This window comes from Chlamydotis macqueenii, chromosome 8 (assembly GCF_036417535.1).
Source record: "Chlamydotis macqueenii isolate bChlMac1 chromosome 8, bChlMac1.mat, whole genome shotgun sequence".
Classification (NCBI taxonomy): domain Eukaryota; kingdom Metazoa; phylum Chordata; class Aves; order Otidiformes; family Otididae; genus Chlamydotis; species Chlamydotis macqueenii.
The window spans coordinates 21,088,808-21,113,587 of record NC_141563.1 but is presented as its reverse complement, the minus strand read 5'-3'; the positions used below and the strand labels follow the sequence as shown (position 1 = coordinate 21,113,587).

General features: G+C 38.7%; 1 long non-coding RNA gene across 8 annotated transcripts in view; it reads right to left on the bottom strand.

Moving 5' to 3' along the window:
• LOC147599956 (uncharacterized) overlaps positions 1-24,780 on the bottom strand; it is a 502,172-nt gene that overhangs the window by 423,542 nt on the left and 53,850 nt on the right. For 7 of the 8 annotated variants that reach the window (XR_015259213.1, XR_015259210.1, XR_015259212.1 and 4 more), the window contains one exon: positions 1,519-1,637. This is a non-coding gene — a long non-coding RNA (uncharacterized LOC147599956). The remainder of the gene's footprint in view (positions 1-1,518; positions 1,638-24,780) is intronic. The other variant, XR_015259214.1, reaches the window with a different exon arrangement.

Below are 24,780 nucleotides of genomic sequence, written 5' to 3'. Positions count from 1 at the left end.
GTAGAATTGTCACTTAGACCATCAAGCCATTAAACCAGTTTTTAAAAAGTATTTTGTAGATTCCATAACACTAGAATTCTAGATAATTTTCCAATGCTTTTTCAATCAAGAAAATCTGGCTAAAATTGCACTATCTGACCTTTCGATTAATGGCCCTGCCTCTTGCCTGTCATACTAATACAGAATTGGGGGAACAGTTAGGATTCATCTGGAAGTGATATAATTTCTGCCTTTGTCTTTCTTTTCTGGACATTAATGGCTTTTAGCCAGTCCTCTTCACTCAATGTATGACACATGTAGCCATTTTATTTTAGTTGTCCATTAACTTCAAGCATTATGACAAGAACAAAGCAACTTCTTAAAGAAGGCGAGTTCAGCTATACGTATTAAATTTCTACAAATCTTTGGCTCCTAAGGTGCTCTTTTCAATTGTCACCAATGTTTATCTCAGTGCAATAGCATCTATTCCTAATTAAAAGAGGCTGCTTAAACTAATACAAAAGGTCATAAGGGCTGTGGATTCAATATTAGTGTTACTGTTCAGTTTCTCTATGCATTTCTGTCTGATTATTTTTTTTCTACAAGTTATCTAATTTTTAAGCAAGAACTGTGGAAAAAAATAAACAATCAGAAAGCTACAGTCGGTGGTCTGAAGTCTAAGGCCTCAGCACAGTATGTGATATTGCTTCCTCAGATCATGCAAAGTACAGACTACAGATAGCACTCATAAGCAGAAAGCAATACATACATTTCTACGGATACTTACAAGATCACTGATCTAAACTACCAGGGGAAATAGATTCTATTATGATAAGTGACACCTGTAGTCCTATGAGCTTTTAAAATAATATTTCTGATTTTAAATAATATTTCTGCTCTTTAAATATTTATCACTGAGCTACAAATAAAACATCTGTAATATCCTGTGGAAATAACGTGCATTGATGGCTTTTAGAAATATGTTTGACTGTATTAAGATTTTACTCAGTTGTTCCAGCCTGACATCTGGTCAATGTCTCTATAAGGCTGCATTACAAAGCATTTGAATTCCCTTTTTATTTCTCATACTGTTTTAAAGAAACAAGAAGTCTCCCATCTCTCATTATTAGGACATCAATGAGACAGGAAGTCTCTAGTATTGCTGAGGGCTTGAGAAGCTCAACTATTCTTGTTGGAGCTTCTCAAGCCAGGCAACACAGTAAGTTTCTATTTGAATTTAGGTGACATTTAGTTCTATGTAGCAAAGGTGTTTTATTCTGACTCAACTGTATTTCTGTGTGATCAGGCTCTGGTTGAAGCTAACAACAATGTGCCTCTTCCCTAGCCAAATTTTCCCAGGACCAGTCATGCCTGTGAAATTATACTCATTAGCCATGCTTTCCTGTATTCCCCAATGACGAGATGTTCTATCCTAAGCCGTAGGCACACACATAGAATCTAAAAACAAAGGAGTGTGTTTATCTTCTACCTGAAACTGTATTTGACATTGGGATTTTAGGATACAGTGGTTTGTACTACCTGATACTTCCAGATGTACTTGAGCCACCTTCTTTGGTTTCTCACCTTGAGCTGGACCAGGAGTAATGAGGCATCTATGCTCTAGTCCCCATGACATCTTTTCTTCCATTCCCAAAAGCCTAAAAACATCAAAGATCTCACTTCAGCTGAGCAAATCTTCAAGACAATGAATAAAACAAACTTCACTCATAAATAATATCAAACCTTGACAACAAGAAAGTATTTTACCAATCTGAACTATCCGGCCACACTGCCGTATCCCAAACAAAAATGTCATCTTTCATTAAGGCACTAAAATTACCTTTCACACAGTACGCTTTTAAACTCCTATCAGTCTCAAATCACAAACCTATTGTACTTGAAACAGAATGATTCTCCACTGCTACTCTCTCTGTCAGATGACAAGCAGCATTCAAAAGATGCCTTATTTCAGAAGAAGGCTAAACCTGTATGTAGCAACTTTCCTGTTGTGCTATATTTTCTCCCTATTCTTTCTTGTCAGCCCTTCATCAGAACACCTCCCCGCAGAGGGCGATAGGCAGTGCAGCAGTATAATGTTAGCTTTACCCTTAATGAACAATCATCTCCTTTGGATGTGCATGTCTTAGGACACATTCAACAAGAAGTGCCTACTTATTCTTTGAGTGCTGTCCTTTCTTTCTCCATCCTCTCGGATTTTAAAGAAATCCAAACATAATTGGGATAGAGAAGAAACCATCAGGTGAGAATATATCAACAGGAAGAACAGGAAGAACCTGTTCTCTCTGATCCCAAGGCTTCTCTGTTAATCTGAATCCAACAGACCAAAGACAATTGCTGGCTGCATTTCAAGCAAGGCCCTGCACTCAGCCTTACAAAGCCAACTACTGTCTGTTCAGCTGCACAGTGCAAAGTTGGTGGTGGAAGTGGGGATAGGATAGTGGTGTCTGTGACAGAAGACAGCTGAGGAAAAAAAAAAAAACCTATTGCATACCCAAGGCACTGTCAGGCCACTCAAAGTGCTCAGCTTCATATAGGCTGATATCTCAGGTGTTCAAGTCAGGGGAATGGCAGGTAGAAAATTCTCCAAAATCTTCTATGTCAGTTACTTGTCATTATGAATATAAATTTGTAAGTGAATTTGGAATTATAGGCTCAGATATAAAAATAAAACACAGCAAAAGCGCTATACAACCAGCTATAAAGCAATGTGGCTCTGTCCTCTTTACGTGGTGTGGCTATGTAATGCATGAAAATACTTCATTATATTCACAGATAACGCAGCTGTGTAATAATGTTAGCTTTGTCCTTAAGTGCAAAATCATTTTTTTCTGACATGTGTGTCTTAGGACCCCTAACAGTGAGACATCTGAAAATAGCGATTCATTTTAAAAATTTCATTCAACCATCTGCACTAAACAGAATTTACAAAGAAAGAGACATTAGTCTGAATCATACAACTTCACTGCTTTGTGCAGCCTACAGCTCAGAGTCACAGACAAGAGATTATACTAAGGGCTACTTCTTTTTCTGTATGTTGCTAGACAATTTCCATTTACAATCTAAACCTAAATTTCAAGGTAAAAGGCATTTCATTCTTAAGATGAGTTATATGCTTAAATGCCTTAAAAAAAAAAATTCCAGCCATTAAATACATTAAAAGTAATTGTTAAAAAATCCCAAGCTCAAACCAAAAACCCCAAGGGTATGTGCCTGTGCTGGGTTGGGGGTATGAAAAACGCAATGAGCTACAGAGCATTTTTTAAAGCAAAATGCTTTCACGTAACCCTTGAGAACTATATATTTGTGTATGTGCATGCCCATACAGACATACACACTGAAATTAAGGCAACTTGCCCTCATCTGCTCTGGTGCAGCTCTTTCTCATACCATAATTGAGGTCACGTAATAGAAGGAAATCACACTAGCAGAGACAGATGCCTCCTGTTCAGATGATTTTTGAAAGTAAGGGAGAAATAGAAAGGTGAATTACAGTGTAATGACAGAAATCAGTTTTTATGTGAAAAATCAGATGATGGATTTATATGGCACGAGTATTACCCAAAATCGCTCTAGCATTAGAGGATGGCTACATTATAGGCTGAAGGAAAAGCTACTTGCAGTGACAGTCATTGATACTAAACACAGAGAGAAGAAATAAGACAAGGAAATGGAAAAACAATATAAGAGACAAGCCTCACAAAATATATATCCACCAAGCTGACGACAGAATTAGCTTGGTTATATTAAGAGGTAGGCTTTAGCATTAAATGTTGGACAATATAAGGTAAAAACAAAATTTGTTAAGACATTTTCCTAGACTCCTAAAAACTAACAAAAACATAGATACAGATACCATTCAAAGTAACCAGTATTAGCTGGATGGACAATGAAACCTCTTGTTCTAGTAACGTAAAACCTCTTACCACAAATGTTCCTAACAGTAGTTTATCATGAAATGTGGGGCTCAAGAAGACCTGAATGGAACAACAATAAGGTTGTCTATAACCTACATGTGACTAAACAAATAGCTGGTAACATTTCCTTCTGATTAGATGGGGTCTGCATAAATTAAAGAATTACAATTATGTCAGGAACTACACATTAATGAAACTGATTTTGACATAATGTGAAGTATATTGGTACTATTTACTATGAATCAATGTACATAAAAGCTTTGCTAACTCTTGTTTTGCTCCCAGCATGCAGTGTATATTAACCTGTCCGACTTCACATAGTAACCAATTGTGACTACTACAATCCACATAATTTATCAAATTTATAAAAAAAAAAATCCAAGCAACACCTTTCCATATGGCCAATTAGTGAAGTCATAAAATGCGGCAAATATATGATGCTGTATTGAACATCTGTGCTGGTTATCCTATGGGAATTTTTAATAAAGGACCAAACAGCATATTGATGTTAATTCTATGTTACCGGGACTTTAAATAAAAAACTAAAATAAATAGCATCCATTAAACTGATCATACTGTTGTAACTCAAATTGTGTTTATTATGCTAATGGAACATGAAATTAAGAAAAAGACCTTTATGCCAGTGGAATTAATTAATGAGCTTTATGAAGGCATTGGGATGTAATTTATTTCTAGATAAGTAAGTCTAATTTGCAGTTCCATGGGTCTCTGCAATGCTGATTGTAATAGTTATTCCTGCAGATGTGCTGCTCACAGCATGTCTTTCCATTAGAACTGAACACCTCATTATATAAACTGTACCTAATTAAACATAATACAGTGGTGACTTGTTAAACTGGCCTTTTTAAGTCAGCAGCTGCCTAAGCTAATAATACCGTACACAAGATTTATATCATCTACCACATAATACTGATATTAAAATATACTGCCCAAGGGATTGACAACTAATTTACCAGTATGTAACAGGTACACTTCAGAATCTGCGATGGAGATTAAAGACTACTAGTCTATAAAAATCAAATGAATTAAAGTCTATTTGGAGTTCTAAATAATTACGAAAGTTTTTTAATAACTTTGTTCTTTTAACAGGCTATTTTTAAAACTATAATCAGAGAATAAGTTTTCTTATGTTCTTTCTCCAACTGATGGGGTGTTTTTCTTATGTGGTCTGAACAATTACAATATCTGAACACAGTTAGGTATGTGCAGACTCACTTTGTTTCAAGTAAAACAAAATGAGAAACTGCCAAGACAAATACCATTATTTCTTTAACTTCGCAAGTTTGATTCTGTGACTATTCTGTACATGTCCTTCTTTCCACCAAAATGTAGGTATGTCTCATATTCCAAATATGACAGTCTGTCCCCATGAAGCCTGACTATTTTGGTCAGAAAATGAGAAAGTCAGAAAATACACGGAAAACAGATTGATTATCTGAGGACATGGGGAACATTCGAAAACTACACAAGAACATTTTGGATAAACAATGTTTGATCGTGAAAACGTCACATTCTGTATACACCCTGTGGTTTAAGACCTGTTTTCTGTTTCTCTCTCCCTCAGAGGCTGAATCAACAGTCACATTAAGTTCTAATGTAGAGTGGCATTACTTGCGTTCTTCCCATTTTGCCAGTCTCTGTATGAAATAGATGTATTTTGCTTACAGGTGCATGAGTGGAACGACACAGTTATCCCTTTTCCCCTCAGAAGCCTGTGATTCTTCCTCTCCTCCTTACACAACCTCTTCTTGTGCAAAGAAGTCAGAAAACACACAAAAAAAAGGAAATGTGGTCATATTACTTGAAGCCCATCCCTTTGTCTGTATTCTCTTCCAGTTTTGGAGGGAAAGACTCAGAATCACATCAGATTTGCTCTTAGCCACTTTACCTGTCTTACTGAACACGTAACAAAAAGACAGTGTTCTTAAATCAACCATTGCTTTATCTTTGTTTCGAGTAAGCTGTGATAATCGAACCACAATCCTTTTCTAAAGAATGCTGCTCTGATAGCAACCTCTATCACTCTCATAAACCTTAATATCTGCAGCATCATACTTTACTTTTAAGGTTTCTTCATAAAGACAGTTTAACAGTCAGTCTCCTCTTCTTGCCAGAATCCCTGTATCATTCTGGACTGTAGTGTGAAATACATGAATCACTGCAAATTAAGGTAAAATTACACTTTGTGCTAGTTACAGATTCAGAGAAAAGGGATCTGTCCTGTCTTAAAGGATGTGCATCAAGTAAAAACATGTGCAATTTTATTGGCAGAAAATGAAGAGCAGGCTTCCAGACTGAAACAGCTTGTACACAAGTAGCTTATCCTACGGACAGAAAGGGGGTTCTTGGGGTAGAGCTGACAGCATGCTTAGAAGGAGCACAGCGTTCCAGGATAAAGAATAAAACAGGTATTTGCATGGGAACCTGTGATTAGAAGCAGACCCTGTATGGGAAACAATTCATATGTAGAAATTGTTCCATAATCACTCTGTTTGAACTCTGTCTTTACCAAGGCTGCATTTTAATTTCCTGGATGTCATCATTTACTTCACGCTTTCAAAAGAGAGTCCTCCAATTATTGTGTAAAGTATTTAATTCTTGCTTGGGATCTTTATTGTAAAATCTTTTACTATAAAGTCTTTGTACTAAAACAACCATATTTAAAATAAAGGATACTGTTTAAATTCAAAAACAGAGCTTTTTTTTTTAATAGAAATCACATTTAAATTGCTTCACTATCTCTCAGTAATCAAATATGAAATGTAAGAGAACAGCAACATAATTTGCTGTGAAAGTAAAATTTAGCAGAATCATCAACAATAAGAAGAAAATAGGAGCTCATGAGCACCATGGGTCCATTATAATTATTATTTTTAATTAAAGTATTCCAGATACACATTAATTTTCTTTGCTCACTACTTTTATTGTTTGACTTGCCTTGAAATGGGAACTAGAAGCACTTTGAAAAATGGGCTGAAAGACTCTCTTGTTCACAACAGTTTGAGTAGTTACTTCGCCATCCTCTGCCAAAATGCATTTCAGTAGCATATCATAGCTCCTCCATGACTCACCACAGATATCCTCTGCCTCTTAAAGCAATAGAAAACTGAGGAAATTTTTCCTCTGTACCTCCATGAATGAAAGCACAGAAATCTCACCACAGGTTTAAAGAGATCTGAAGAACTGGCCAGGTGCTGAATCTTGAATTTGAATAGCATTTTCAAAAGTGATGTGATTTGAAAATTAAGAATCTTTATTAATGTCTCCAAAAAGAAAAGAAAAATCCTGCCACCAGGCTTCCCCAACTACATACCTAATTAAAAAATATTAAAGATTTTAAAAATCAGATAAAATAAAATACAAACTTCTTTAATCAGATCAATAGAAGGTTTACAAATTTAATGCAAATTTAATCTATTGTATAGAAGCATTTTACAATGTCTTACTCTGTCTGGGTCGGGTGAAAAAAAAAAATCTAAAAACAACAAGAAGGGTGGCTTCACAAGCCTACAGGTGTGACAAAGTTTTCCAAGGTCATTCACAGTTTCAGGAAATCAATGAAATTGAAAGAAATATCTAGATAATTTGATGCTTACATGAGCTGAGCTTCTAACACCCTTCTGAGAAAGTGACTCACAACTGGTCTGATCTCATAGGTGCCTGAAAAGACCAGCTTGAAAATTATACTGCCTATTTAACTTCTTTCTTTTAAAGTTAAGTAGTATTATACACACAAGCAGTTATCCTGGAAGCATAAAAAAGATCTTAGACCATCACTTACAGCTGATCTTCAACCTCCTTGGGAGATAAAGGAGGGCAAACAACTGGGATCAACCAAACAAATTCTCTCAGGAACATTCCTGCTTAGAGGAAACTAAAAATATGCAAAAATGTGATGAGCAGGGAAAAAACTATTCTGTATTAAAGACCTCACAAAAAGACAGTTATTTCAGCATTATTGCTGCTACCATAGAGTCAAAAGAAGCTGTTGGATGAAAGAAAATGTTATTAAATTACCCATATTTTTCCTCTCAAACCAAATGCAAAAGCTTATTGTCTGCTGTGTTGCCAAAGACTTTATTCATAGACTCTCTAAAACTTTAATCCTCTTCCTGGAATTCCAAAATATATACAAAAAGACCTTGAAAAAACTGTTAACATACCATTGACTGAAAAATCAGTATCACATGGTGAATTGGGACAATTGTAGGAGACATAAACAGCACCTTCTTCCAAGTAACTCTGCAAAACCTGTGTCTGGGGGAAGCAAAAACTCCTAATCCACACTCAAGGCAACAGAAAAACAGGAGAAAAGTTCCATTCACTAATGCCCACGCTATCACTTCTTCTCAAACAGGACAATCATTTTTTGAAATACTGAAAAAATAATGGAGGGTTTTTTTTCTAATTACTTGGAAGGCAATGAGCAAGTATATGCACACTATTGTGAGTTCATTTTGTTGACAGAACTGAGATATTGTAACACTGGGAGGTCACACCGATGCCTTGACAGAACAGAACTGACAGGTTTGTTAATTGCCAACAAAGTTACAGCATCTTTTCAATTATAACAATATTTTAATGATTTGAGGGGTCAGTCTCCATTCCCCATGTGCAAACTGTAAAGAACACTATTAAAACATTGCAAGTAGAATTCAGACAGTTGCTTCTGCTCCCAACAATAGCAAAAATCTCCACTGACTTCAGTGTAAACAGAATCAGGCCCTTCATGTGCGTATTAAATAAAGCAGACACTTCTGTCTCAGTCTTCTCTGAATACATGCTTTTGATGCCACAAAGGAGATAAGGCAATCTGATAAAAGTAATAGATGAAAGTATATTATTATCTACACTATCTCCATTATAAGATATAAAAAACTCTGTAGTGTCGGAATATTACCATAAGCTACAGTGAAAGCTGACCTGGTTTTTAGAGGACAGTTTAAGAACGATGCTGCAGCAATTTTTGATGACATACTTTTCTACAACATTTCTCATGCCATTGAAGATTAGATATGTCTGCAAAACACAATATAAATACAGCACCAGAATTTTATCTTATCCCTTGGCCACTAGCTATGAAGTAAACGTTTCAATATTGTTTTCTATATAAATATGAATCACTAAGATTTTCCTCTGATTTTTTTTAAAAGACAGACATTATTATTATTATTGTCAGTGTCACTAAGAACAAGAATTACTACTTTTTAATTGCATGTTCTCTTTCCCCCTCTCAGGAGGCTCCAACACAGAATCCCTCTACGATGTATTTCAAGAGCACTGGCATTTTGAGTTAGATTTCTCTAGCTTCAGAAGCAAATTCCCATAGCACTAAGGTGAAAATCAGTAAAATATCCACAGAAGGAAGCACAACTTCCCCAATGAAGCAGTACCCCTGCTCAGTAGGTCACAAATCCGCAGGGAGCTACAGAAGGGTGGGTTTTGCACACCCAGTGGGCCTTCGTGGAGAAGAGACACAGGCTGTTCTCATCCACAGAGTCCCAGAGACACGCGGGGTAAGCCCAATACAATCTGGTGACATTGCTGTCAAGGCCAGAACACACTCCACTGAATTACAATTTAATACAATAGGAACTGCACTGGAGTAGTACTGGAAGACCTCAGCTGGGCATGTGTGATGTGCTCTGAAGAGTTTAAACTCCATAAGGAAGGGATTACGTGAGGTGGGAAAGGAATGTTACTGACTCTACAAAGAGGGAATCAAGTCAGAAAAAATTTTGGCAGATAGCTACTGAATGATTACCCTATGTGAAGGAATCCCAGGCCAACTGGATCGCACAATAACACTTCTCCTTGCCAAACACCTCCTCGTCTCCGGCCTGCATCAATTCCTGGAACACACACCATAATACTCAACAGTGCTGGTGTTAGCAAAGTTATTTTCCCTGAAACTGAGACCATCACGAATTCAACACATAACTTAAGGAAAAGACAGTTAGTGAGAAAATGTAAGAGAAAAAAAAATGCAGATGCCTTTGATTCTTCCTCTCTTTGCATAATAAGCCAGATTCTCAACCAATGCATAGCCCCATTTTTCCATTCATACCTGCTGAGCCCTGATATTCCATACAACTGGTACATTTAACAGCAGGGCTAAGAATACATGTGTAGGCCCAGCCTTAGTACTTTCCAGACCCATACAAGCACATAATGTGGCGAAAGGTCATAGAGCTCCCCACTTTTCTACCCTTTACTCAACCGTACCACTACTTCATCTGCCCACGAGCTGAGGATTTGCTCCAGGCACCAAGTCAGCTGTCAGGCTTAATGACTCTGAGTCTTTGTACAAAAGCTCAATTAAACCTAGAAGTGCACACACAAATTCTGACCCCCAGTGAGAAAAAAAAAAAAAAAAAGAATGTATATTTGCATCCCTTTTAGCTTTTACTGGTTTCCCATCAAATCTCTTAATACTTTTTCTGACTTACTCCAAATTTGCCACTTCTGAATAACTACATTTGCAGCTCTGCTAATTTTGTTGCTCTGGGAACACAGTAAAATCTGGCTGCCACAACTGTGGTTCTTTTGTGTTCAAAACTGCATCACTTATGTATTTAAAAATACATATGATATTTATAAAGCCTACTCAAAACATTACCAAATTGTCCCATTTTCATGTTTTCATGACAATTTATATGTCTTCCATATGGGCAAGTGCTGACAATATGATACAAGCTTAGTGGAAGAAATTGTAGTTTCTCTTTATTGTCTTGGCATCAAAAATCTACACTTGCATAAAAATAACTCTCTCCACTATTTTCCAGGGATGATTTTTCATTAATGCAATATTAAGTGCTGCTCTCTCTCTCTCTCATTTTACTTAAAAACGTGCCAGAAATTTTCACAGCTCACCTCACCACCATATCTGGGAGCATTACAAATCCATTGAAAAAAAGCAGCTCATACCCAGCCAGAGAGTGCAGAATTATTTAGATAAGTTTTCTATAACCTACCGTGAGTTCCACAAAAAGATTCAGGTTTGGGAGGGGAGGGAAAAGGTGCCTCTCTCTTTCTATCCGCAGGCAGACAGAATTCATCCCTTCTACACTGCCCTTCTGCTTCTGTTTTCTCCCTCCAACTTTCCAGAAGCAGGAAGAGTTAATGTCTGCAAGCATTAGGAGAAGACTGTGTGCTAAAAGACTGAGGTTGAAAAAGCTGACAGTAAATTATTTCCTTAAAAGTTCTCAAAGACTCCAATGTGGCACTGAAAACAGCTATTATTCCTGTACTCCAAGAGCATACCTACTTCAGCCATGTCCATCCAGTCTCTGCTGTCTCCCTCTCCCCATCTTACTGCAGAGCTCTCCTTTCCTTCCACTTTCCTCCTCCTCCTCCAATTACTGCAATCCTAATGTAGAGAAAGCTTCCCCTGACCTGAAGCTCCTCGGTAGGCAGTCAGATGAGCCAGCTTTCTCTTCATTTAATCTAGCTCCTACACGCGCTTCACAACATGACAGACACGTCAAATGAGCCATCCGGCAGACCACTGACAGCAGTTTCTGAGGCAGAGAAAGGCAGTTGATGGAGAGGAGACTGTTGGAGGGAGTCAGGAAGACAGGAAGCCATAGGTAATATCACCAGTGCCCAGCTGAAAACTGACAGCTTAATGGGCATGATACTGCTGGTTATTTTACGTACCTCAAGTCTTGGTCTTGAATAATATACTTACTACAGAGAAATTAAAGCAGAAAACAGATTTTTCCAGAATTAATAACAAAGGCTAATTCTATAGAAGTTGGGGGTAATAGGCACAACCTCAGTCACATTCTAAAACGTTTTACTTCCTAAGAGCTGAACGTTGATGAAAGTTGCTGTGCTGATGGAATAAAACCAAGTTAATTCATCCACAGAAAAAGCAGCTGGTATCGTACACAAACCTCCTCCTGGACCGCCTCTCTCTAGGATAGGTATCAGGCAATCTGTTTAAGAAGCAGGCTTAAACGATAGCTGACTCAGACATTCTCTGAAAGAGCTTCCTATTAACTAACTAGGAGTATTCAGCCACCAATTGGCGCTTCCTCCGATGAGGAGAAGAAAGCAGCACTTCCGCCAACTGTTCTCTTTTGAGGTGACTCACCTCAGTGACACTACTGTCCCTAGACATGCATACACTTCCATTTGTAACTCCCACGTCTGGTGGGAAAAAATCTGCAGTGAGCACTAGAAAAGCGCATGAATTGTCACTTCCTTTTTTAGCAATACTTATTTTTTATCAGCTATGCGGGAAACGCACTTCAGGACAGTCTTACTGCCTTCTGTACCACATCATCCCATGCTCACAGCAAGCTGACACTTCCATGAATGCAAACAGGAGTGTAGATCACCTTCAGCAGACGTTTCCATTGTTGGCATTCTGCAACTTACTGTTTATTATATCTGTTTATTCTGACTCATGTTTTCTTCACCCATTGTCTTAATTTTCCTCATTCCATTACATTTCCTTTAAAGGAGCTTGTGGCTCAGGTGTAAGAAAGTTCAAGTAATAATTACTATCATCTTTTTCTTTAGCAGGTTTTTTAAGGGTAGATCTCTCAACGGCACTTTTATAAGATGAGTATTAACAGCAAACAAAATGAGCTTCAGAGGAACAGAACCTAGTAATGACTGCTCTTGTTTTACTTCTGGATTGTTTTCACATTAGGTACAGTATACATATATAGTTTAATTAGGACAAATTCTCTGCTTGCTTATGACCTCATCCTTTGCAAAACTACCACACGAGTAGTGTTGAACAGGCTATTAATCAACCTGATGTTCACACGTAGTGTTGAATCTCTCTCACCAATTAAGCAGAGTTTTGGAAAAGCTCTGGATTCAGAAGTTCACATGATGAAACTTCTGGCACAGAGCTGAATATTCTCTATTAAGATGCACTACACAGAGTAGTAAGCTATATTCTGCAGTGGTTCATTTATCACCAAGCAGAGTCTTGATTAAACACCTGTCTGTTCCCCTTACGTGTCAATAGCTTGTATTTCAAGCAACTGATTGCTCAGTAACAGAGAAAGTTTGCAGACAGGAAACTGCTGAGTCTATTCTGTGAAATATAATAGAATTACTGAAACTAGCTAAACTTCCTGGAAGCTGTACAATGGAATACACCGCAATCACCACTTACTGCCTTAAGTCTTAAAACTTAACAAAATTGCTCATTTGTTCAAACAGCAAGTTGTCATCAGGTTATGGATGGTTCTTGCTTTTTCATGTAGCATCAAAATCTACATAGTCTGATTCTGAGTTTTCACTGTAGTTCTTCATGATCAAAGTGATTTAACAGTCACCAAAATCATTAATCAAATAATTTTTAAAATTGTGTTGCAGTAAGATGAAATGGCATCGAATATTGACCATTGTGCAAACACTCCCCTAAGGAATTTTGGTGCCTGGATAAATAAAGAAATTAACAAGTAGAAGAAATCTGTTCACATGCAAAATGAAAATAGATATTTTTGCTGTTTCTCCAGGCTGAATTAATAGTGCTAACACTCCCAGGGGAACCTGACCTATGAACTACAGTGAATGGAATTCCTTGCTTTTCACAAACCATTTGAAAATGAGTTTTTCCACATTATTAATCATACTATTTAATCAATTTCAGTTACATCATAAGCTTCAAATATTCTTTTTCTCCTGGCACTTCTCTGCATTTCACCCTTAAAACTTGCTTTGCAGTTAAAATATCCACGCCAAAAAGTACTGACATATATGGTCACCAACTTTATGTTTCATGTGCTAGACATTTTATAAAACAGAAGCACGGCACGTGTATTAAAAAATCCAGACAATATACATATTTTCAGGAATGATAATAGATTGTGGACACATGACTTCAATTCTCACCAAAAAATCAACAGTCTTCTCTACTGGACAGAAGGGCTTGGCCAGCCCTGGTAATGGAAAACGAGCCAGAAGAAAATGTCAGTTTTTAACAAACTCCCTACAGAAAGACTCCAAGAGTCAAAGGATGTACTATGTTTACTACATGATTCAGAATTTAAACCATTCCCTTCTGACTCTGTTTTCTTTCAACACATGTATTTGAGGTGTACAAACATTGAAAGTCTAGACTCCTTTTTACATAAATTTGATTTTTCTGCCTTAATTATTGTTTATATTGTACATCATTTAGGTGTGATTATGTTATATTTAAGTATTCCTAAATTAATTCACATTAATCTAGTTACCTAAATTACAGTTGAAAAATTATTTTAATGTGACATCCTGTTAATTTGTTCCTTTGGTACTTCAGTTCTGCCTCCCTGGGGCAATGCAGCCATATCCCATCTAATGCAAGAGCTTCAAAGCTCCAATATAGTACACAAACTTTGGATCACAGGAACTGCCATACATGATCAGAGTCACAGGCCATTTAGCCTAATATCCTGTCTCCTGCAGGGAAGATGCTGTAGGGGTAGGTGGAAGAAACCGAGAAGCAGGCAATAGCAAAATATAACTTGCAATGCAGTCATTTGACACAAACAATGAAAATAGTGATTTTGAGGACAGCTACCATAAGAACGGAGATTAAAAAAAAACCAACAATGAGTAATCATTTTAAAGAACACCAGGGTGTTTCTTTTATGTAAGTTTTCATTCCAGTGACTCTTGATACTCCTCTGATATTCCAGCATGGGCTACAACTAAAATTAGTTCTCAGGACACATCTATGGGCATGAGCGAAAAACATGCATTTATTCTATGTAGTGCTACTTTAAAAGTGCTCTCCAAGTGACCCACAAATTTTTATTCAGGGGAAATATCTGCTTATGCTAACTGAAATCAGTAGTACAGCAGAATTCAGCCATTATGCACCTTAGGACATACCTACGCAGTAAGTGAACCACACAGCGGCTAATGATCTTTGTCAGCAACTGAATTACAGCAATCCAAGGGCCTGTGGACAGAGAAAGCCCTGACTATATCACAGCTGCTGAAGCCCCACTGCTCTTACCCTGTCTTAAGGAGAGTACTCCACTAGAGCTGAAAGGCTTGATTTTTTCCCCCCTCTCTAGACAAGGCTTCACACTAAAACTGAGAAAAGAGACTGAAAACTTTCAAAATATCCTTCCTCCACACCTTCCATGAGAAGGCCCTGCATAAAGGTAGCTACTTACTGGAGAAGGTAATGAGGTAATGAGAAGGTAAATGAGCTTCCACAAAAAGCCCAGATCTTTTGCAAAAAAAAAACCTGCAACAAATTTTACAGAAAAAAAAGGGAAGATCTTTTTGAAGCACATGAAACCAAACCTTCTAGCACTCCATATAATGGAACTCTGCTTTTTAATATTTACTTTTTATATAGTAAAAGAAATTCAGCTTTGAGATTTTTCAGAAGACTATGTTAGGAACATCACATGACAGCCCAGAAACTCAGAAACTTTTTAGCTCTACACCTTTTGCACACACTTTACAGAACAGTCTAATTACATCATCGCTTATTTGTCAATGTAATATTTTTTTCTCCCACAACCTCAGAGACAGATGTAATATCATATAATATTTTTCATTGCCATAATGGCCCGGTATGTCTTTACTGACAGACTTTTATGTGATTAAATTCTCATCCCTCTTCACTAAGTGTTTTATTATTTTAGTCAGCAGTCATATACTATAGACCTTTTTTTAACCAGCAGCAATGTTACCTTAAGTTCAGATTTAAGATGAGACTTTAATCTGAAGCTAACTTAGCTGCATACACAGGTATCCTACAAATGCAAGCCACATCTCACAATGTTCTAAAGCTTGTCAGTTTATCTCACAAGTAGCTAAAGTGCGCAACAACAGTGGCCAACCTATGATTAACAGTGGGTTTTAGCTGAAAAAAAAAAAAAGTATTTTCAGTGGCCAACCTATGATTAGCTGAAAAATTTTTTTCTCAATCCTTGGAAAACAAAAAATACATGAAGAATAGAGCTTTGCTCTGTTCTAGAAAGTTTATTAAATATAACTACCCAGATCACCACCCAGCCTTGAAATATGGATGATCATACCTGCAATGCAGAATAAAACTCTGACGTAAACCAGCTGTGGCTTAACAGAATTATTCGCTAGACAGTACTCAGATGTTGGTGGATCAGCGAATGCATGCTCTGCTTCTGACCATGGGGAACACAGACCAGTGGTGAGAGACCACAGTAGTGAAGAATGCAGATTTGGCTCATACACGTTGAAAAGATGAGACAAATAATTGATTTGCCAGACTCTCTGGCATATAGAAAATGTTCAACAGCACAAAATGCAACATTATCTGAAGTGATATGATAATTGTACGTCAGAAATAGTAGCTGACAATGTAGTTAAGAGTTGCCTCTTAAAGGGATTTTGTAAGTGTGACATTCCTTGCCCTTTGAATACTTATTCTTATTCTTGCTATGTGCTTTTACCATCAGGACTGTTGAAGTGTGCAGGAAAAAATGGAGTAGAAAAAAAGCAGCACTGAAAACAATATTGTCTAATAAGAAATTAATTAAAGAAAGCTGTACAATAATGACTACAAGAAATGTATTATTTTGCAATCTCCAGAAAATAAACTCAGAATATACAATAATAAATACAATATTCTCATAAATGGAGCATTATTTATAGTGTAGGTGCATAAAGACAAACAAACCAGAGCTCCTCCTTATTGGTTAAGGATAATTTAAGGGAGGTGATCTTTTTCTCCCCCTTATATCTTTCTTGTAGGAACAAATAACAACTGATTTCCATTTCCAGTATCTTGTCTCAACCTTCTATGAGAACTAGGGAGTTTGAGCTTCCAGTCATGCCAGATAATTTACCAGTCGCTATACTCATTATTATAGCCAAAATTGACACAAATTTATCTTATAAAAACACTTAATTTTCTGTTTTAAAAGGCATATTAATACATGCACAGTATTTCTGTGGCTCAGATTTGGGACATATTCACTAGTTGTTCTTATGGCTCCTTTGCTCTCTAGGAAAATTGCTGCTTTGGCTGAATTTTGCTTATGGAGTCATCCCATTTCTGCCTGATAGACATTCAAAAAAAGCCAAACATCCTGGAAAATGTACTCTTAACTTAGAGGCCAAAGAAAGGACATGCTCACTGAGATCAGATTCAGTTCTGAAAATGGGGAAAGTCAGTTTAAGATTTAAAAAAAAAACAAAAAAAAACCTGTTTTGACATACGGTCTTCCTTTGTACATAGGACAAGTAACTTTGAGAAACTGTTTCACTGTACCACATATAGGGCCCTGTAGGGCTTTTTCAGATGAAAGGAAAAGATAGTAGTGTGATCTGCACAGGTGTCAGCAAGAGTCTAATCAGACAACACTGGGACTGCAGAACGTAGGCACCTAACTGCAGAACCATTACTACAAATGATGACAAATAGATGGAAAGAGCGTGGTTTAATGGTCAGACCTTAAAGTGAACTTGTAAGATCTATATGCAATAAAAAGCCTTTAATGCTTGTGCACTGAAGAAGTTGATAACAGAATCAGTGATATACAGGGGAATATGGAATCCCACAGTGCTATTATAGCAAAGGTATTTCTAACAGGAATACCATTTTAATGACTTCTTTGTAGATTTTTATAATGTAATCAATCATTGGAAAGTATGTGTGTGTGACACCTACAGTGTCATCCCTAAAAACAGGTTTAATCAGACATGCAGGTTGTGAAGACTGATGGAGCTTTGACATCTCTCACCTTTACAAGGCTTTCTGTAACTGTGAGCACCACAATATTTTTATAAATCTGGCCTATATCTACCGGAACACATGGGCTGATTCCTGCGTGAAAGAACACAGGTATGTATGAATCGCAACTGCTGTTTCTTCTAAAAAACATTTACTCTATCTCTTTCTAAATAACTGCTGTTCTGAAATATATAATACATGGGCACTTCAGATTAAAAACCTTTCTGTATCACTTCTAGAAAAACTCTGATCCGTTTTCCAAATAGAAAAGAATAGTTACAGAAAAATTCGTTCAGAAAATGGAAATGAAATCTTTGGAGCCCCATTGTCGTAGTTCAGCCCCGATCAGGACCAGACTACGCAGTCTCTCTCCCGCTCCCCCCACCCTCCGAGAGAACAGGGGGAGATGATATAAGAAAAACGGCTCAAGGTTTGAGATAAGGACGGGGAGAAATCCTTAAGTTACCGTCACGGGCAAAACAGACTCGACTTGGGGAAAACTATTCATTTATTTTCTAAAATTAGCAGGAGAATGAGACAGGGAACAAGATAACCTCCCCCCACCCCTCCCTCTTCCCGGGCTTAACATTATCTCTACTACCTTCCCCTCCCGAGCGGCACGGGGGGGGAAAAGGGAATGGGGGTCGCGGTCAGTTCATCACGCGTTGTTTTACGCCGCTGTATCATCGTCAGGGGAAGAACTCCTCGCATTCCTCCTCTGCTCCAGCGTGGGGTCCCTCCCACGGGCCACAGTCCTCCGTGAAACTGCTCCAGCGTGGGTCATCTCTTCCATGGGGTGCAGTCCCTCTAGAACAGCTGTCCCAGCGGGCCCTCCACGGGCCACAGCCTCCTTCAGGCCTCCACCTGCTCTGGCGTGGGGTCCTCCACGGGCTGCAGGTGGATCTCTGCCCCTCCGTGGACCTCCATGGGCTGCAGGGGGACAACCCGCTCCACCATGGTCTTCACCACGAGTTGCAGAGGAATCTTGGCCAGGAGCCATATTACTCCTCCCCCTCCTTCTGAACTGACCTTGGCATCTGCAGCCGTTCCTCACAACAGGCTGGCAGACGCCTCTCAGGATCCTTTTTACATCTTATTCACTTCTCATCTCCTCTCCACTTCTTGCAGCCGGGCCGGGCCAAGTTGGGCCCAGTCGGCTGCCCGGCGGGAGGCCAGAGGGTGAGGCCTGCAAGGCCCATGAGGCTCGCGCCTCCCCCTCTCTGCCCCCCGCTCAGCTGCGTCACATCTTCTCCTCTTTTTCCTGTTTTCCCCTACTTAAATACGTTATCGCAGAGGCGTTATCACGGGACATTCTGCTACCAATTGGCTCGGCCTTGGCCAGCAGCAGGTCCGCCCTAGGCCCGGCCGAGTCCACTGAACAAAGGGGAGCGACTTCTAGCAGTTTCCTACAGAAGCTACCACATTAGGCCCCCCCTCACTAACAAAACCAGAACACCCATACACTTCCAAACGTAGGTATCCTTAAAGCAATAAAACTTGATCTCACAGATCTGTAAAAACAAACATATTCCCTTAATAAATATTTTCAGTTGTGTGTCATGCAAAGAGTTTGCTGGCAGGCTCTTGATCCTTTACACCAAGAATACTTAATAGGAAACTCTAGGGAAACAGAAACACACCAGCACTGCACACAGAGTGAGAGGTGCTCACAAGTTCAATGCAGATTGTAAAAAGCGTCAAAAGGAAATTGTTCAATTTATTATTTCTTATTTAAAAAACAGTATATACCTTTGCTCAATGCCTGGGAACCAAAGAACCTATGTGTAGGTAAGGCAGAAGACAGAATGTTCCTAAGCTGGCAGAACTTACCCACTCTCTCCACTGAAATACAAAAGCACAGAATTTGACACCCCCCTGAATTTGTAATTACTCTTACTCTAAATTCCTTCAATACCTGAGACACCACTGGATAGAATGTTTGCATAATATATCTAAAATGCTAGCACTATGGATGGATTTTCTATTAATTTTAAACATAAACATGAATGCAGAGATTGGCTTGAAGTATCCCTCATCTAACACTGTTTTTATAGGTTCAACCATAAACAGCAATATAGATTTTTCTTTTTCCATTGAGTAAAGGGGCAAAGGATCAAAATTTTAAATATCATCAATGACATGAGATGACAAGCTCAAGACATCCTAGAGAGGCTTGATCCCCTTTGGAAACCTAAAGCAGGCACCCAATCACTCTCCACTCTTGAAAAAATACCTTGCTCTCTGAAATGGCAAAATAAAGAGCTTGGTTAAGAATAACATAGAGGAAAATAATGAAGGCAACTAAGTGTGATAGAACTATAACACAGAATGAAAAGGGCACAGTCCCATCACTATTCATAAGCATTTACTTGTTCTGCCTATGTGTTTTAACGGGAACAGACACAAGGTATCTTGAGTTGTTCTAAGGAAAGAAGGTTGCACTACTGAACCAGAACGGAAGAAGAGCTGGTTTTGGGCAGTCAAAGGTGCACAAAAAAACTTGCTACTACTCCTCCGTACATAGGTTCTTGCGATGAAGTTAAAATGTGGCTTTTTAAACAAGCCATGTTACAAGATAATTTCTCCTAAAAAATAAACTCATTTAAATGCTCTTAAAAAAATGCCTGATCTATGATTTCAGCCCATATAGATATTAAACCTAGTTTCCTAGACCCTCAAAAGCTAATTATGCATTCAATTAGAGTTTCTTAATAAAGATTAAAACTCTGAAGTCTATTACAAGCCCATATTTAATTCAACTGCCATTTTATCCATGCCATGAAAGTGTGAGTGGTAACAATGAATATGAATTATAATACATGCCATAGAGTGAATGCTATTTGTCCAAGCACGTTACTATAAAGAATTAAATTTTGCTATCGGTTCCATAATCTAGTTAAAATTGGTATTCTTTATTTGGTCTTTCAATGTAGTCCAATTTCCTACTTTGAAAAACAAATTCTAGGGAATAAAGAAAAGAGATTAATTTATCATTAAGACTCTGCTTAATTGAAGTCAATTCCGAACAAACTTGAATTCAATTTCTGCTCATTAAATTGAATGTGCTCTGCGTTTCTCTCTGCATTGCTTTGAGCAAGCAGCTGAGAACAAGGGACTAACATCAAAATTATTAAATTGAGGAGATTTTTTTTGGTCTTCACATGCCAGAGCCGCTTTGATGAGGAGCTGTTTTGGCACTGAAAGGAAACGAGAGCAGCTGGAGGAAAAATCAAATGAAACTAAGCCTCGGAAAATTGAAGAAAACGCAAGCTTAATAATATTTAATAATTAAATTTCCACAAACAATAGCGGCAAATGAAGTAATCTGCAAAGTCTGTGAACTCATTTGCATAATTGATGCTGGTCCCCTGTAAATGAATAATGAAGATAATAAAAGATGTTGCTAAAAATGGGCACAATAACAGCAAATTTCATCAAGCCGCGCGCTCTGATTAATCTGCTCTTGCAAATCAGCAGCGAGAGGGGGACGCCTGATTACCCGCGCCGCGGCCGCCAGCAGCCGCCCGCCCGCCGCCGGCCTCCGCGCCCGCCCCCGCCCCGGCCGCAGGGGCCCCACCGCGCCGCCTCCAGCCCGGGGCGGCCCGCAGAGGCGCCTCCCGGCCGCGGGCGAAGCGGGGCAGCGGGGAAAACCGGGGAGGCCCCCGCCAAACGTTGGTGCCGAGGCTACGCGCGGGGCCCTGCCCTCCGCGGACAGCGGCCGTGCAGGGGGTCACATACCCTGCCCCTCCCGCCGGGCCGGCATAGAGCTCCGCCGTCTGCCTGCCGTGAGTCCAGCGCAGCGTCCCTTCCCGCCAGCCCAGGCCGGGCCTCACCGCCCAAGGGACATGGTCGCTACAGGTCACAGCCTGGTAGGGCCTGCCGAGCTGGAGGTCTAGCTGGGGCAGTTCTGCACCCGCAGCTTCCCTTCGCCTGACAGCTGCACCGTCGCTCCTTTGTTCATCAGAGCAAGGCCAGCCATACCTGCAGCCACCCTACCGTTACGCCGACGGAGCACCTCAGGGCGCTGCTCCCACTCGTGACAGAGCGCGTGGCCCAACGCTTCACAAGCCAGCCTCTGCACCACACAGATGAAGACTGAGTGCCCCAAGGACGAACTGCTGGCCAGGTTGTAATCTGGGTCAAATGTTGGTAGCCAGAAAGTAATACTTCCAGATTTAACACTCAGATCGCCCTGATTTAACTACTCCCACAAGGGTCCAACTCTGCAGATTTCACTAATTAGCATTAATTAGTGCTTTTCACAGCACTAGGATTTTTCACAGATTGTAAAAAAAGATACGAGAAACAAGTTATGCTGCTTCCTGAAGCTGATGCGTAGGCTGGCGGTGGACGCTACACATTGGAAATGGCAAAGTATTCCAAGAAGTAGTATCTTTTCAACATATAGCCACTACATTTTTTTAAAGCACTTGGAAATAATAAATTAGGAAGAAATTACTTCACTGGGATTACTTATAGGAATATTTATAGAATCAAGCCCCAAACTGTTAATCTGTAGATATAATTTAATATTTGTTCTGTTGCCTTGAACAAGTGATCTCTCAGACCATTGAACGATTGCAGTGAATGAAAACTTTTCACTGTATGTAATATTTAAGTGTTTCATAGGCAAAGTACAAGATACCCTCTAATTGTGTTATTTTGCTCAAATTCTGGAGCCACGTAGCAACTACAATTTGTTTAGGGCATGCATTTTATTACAGAATGGAAACTTCAATACTAGACACACCAAACAGAAGCCTTTCATATCAGTCCACTGAAAGCCAAAAAAACCCCATTATTTTCTCCTGTTTATGCTAATTTGCAAGCTGCAGTTCCATCTATTTAATTTGGTGAGCTTTAACTCATAAGCGACCATCTCACTCCTTTAAACATAAAGGAGAAGTCTGCTCTGCCCTTTGTGGCAAGTATATCCCCTTCATCCTTCCTTTACATTGATACTAAGCAAGTGTTTAAATCAAGTTATTGAATCTATGTACAGCACTATGTAAACATGCAATACAGTTTGATACATCATGAGTCATACAAATATATCATGGGCAAATTGCATTCAGCACATATAAAAGCAGGTAAGCCATTCAACCTACTATGAACAGTTTTTTTCACAAGCTTGACATGGAGGGCAATAACTAAGCTTATGATACCAGCAGACCTGGACAGCAAGAAAGAAGAAGGTTTGATTGTTTTATTAGGCATGTAGGGAATGGTTTTATTAGCGAAATAGGAACAGATCCCACTATATAGAATACATATCCATATTGTGCAGCTAAGAGGGTAGCTTTTAATCATATCTCTTCTTTTTTTCTAATACTTGAGGAATAATTCAGTTTCCAGCATCAGTCAGGGCAGCCTTTGAACTGCTACAAATTCAGCAACTTTCTCCCTGAACCTAAGGATCCTCCTTTTGGCTGCGGATTGCTGAAGCACAACATCCTCTGGCCGTAAGCACAAAACAGCCAAAGGGAGTACAGAGGCACACAAACCAGGTTTTTGTCAACCAAGATTCCTCCCACTAAACAAAGACCATGGAACAGGACTAAGGATCCTCAGTCCAATAGGTTTGTAAACCTGGGAGTCAAAGATGCCATATTAATAAGAGAGAGTACGTTTAACAAGAAATATGTATGAATGGAAATTCTGATTCCATTCCTGAGGGAAGTGATATATTTGGGGTGAAAGCTAGCTATTATAATGGGTTGGGTTATATGTGAGTTGAAAGCAGAGCTTATGGCCACTCATAACTTCAATTACATTCAGACTTGAGTCAAAGCAGCAGATGGAAGAGTTCCGGTTGAGCTTATTTCTATTCTTAACTTGATGAAATTCCGAGTCAACAAAAAGGACATGATGACTGCTGAGTGAGACGTGAAATAACGAAAAAGCTACAATGATGAGAAGACAAAGATGAGTGTTGTCATTTGCAGAACATGCATTGTTAAATTCAAAATGGAGATCAAGTAAAGAGCAGAACAAGAGTAGCACTCTGAAGGATGTTACAGCTGAGGTTTAGTAGTAGAATTGATTATGATATTATTGTCCTGAGTTATTATTATGAAAAGGAAAGAGGCCACAGGCACCTAGAGTCAACAGAGCTCAGAGCGTTCACCCAGGATATGGGATAATGACAAAGGAGGACTTAAATGTGTCCTAGATGCCAGGCAAAAGTATATTTCCATCCCTGTTCTAACCTACAGTTAGACTCATTTAAGAGCTAAGGTTTCAGCTCTTAACATCCATAGTCATTCTTACGGCAAAAGCATATCCCAGAGATCAGTGGTGATTCTGAAAGGGAAATTTGTGGCGAATTTTTTGCACAGTCATCAGAGCTGGTAGTTGAACTTGCATTTCCCAGGACAGAAACCTGCATTTCTCTGTGGCTGGCACAAGTCTCCATCCCTTCCACCACAGTCCAGCCTAGAAATTATTTTTCCTACAGAAAAATATTTCAAACTGGCATATCCAATACTTTCTCATCAATGATCAACATTTTCTCATAAAATACATTCTCAAATATCTCTACTGTACAAATTAGGTTGCAGTGTGTAATTAAATGGGAATTAATTGTAGTTGCACAATGTAATATCTGGGCAAAAATAGTAATTCCTCTGAACAAAGCTAGTACAATTACACTTTGCACAGAATACAGACATATATGTATATCAGTTGTCATAATCGTGGAAAGATGGGAGAACTGAAATAAAAAGGAAAGTTTTTTAAACATTATATGGTTTGATCCAAGACTCATAAGGAGGATTTACTGGAATTCTTAATAGCTAAATATTTACACTTAGATATCGGGCTATAACTTGGCATGTAAGGACTCAAACACGAATGTAATTATTATTTTTTTTAGATCAGTTTTGGGAAAAGTTTAGCTCAGTCATTTTTAACTTAAATAAATGTAATAAAAATGAGGTTTGATGGCTTGCAAAATTTTCTTATGCTTATATAGTAAAACTTTGATATCAAAAATATATATTTGCCAACAGTTAAACCATAGTACTACATGTTGGTGATTCAAACATCACCCACTCCAGAATTTCTGTAGCACAGCCACAGCTGAAGAATTTGCATGTATCTCATCATACTGACAGTACTCAGCATAATTAGTTTGGGGTTTGTTTTGGTTGGTTTTTA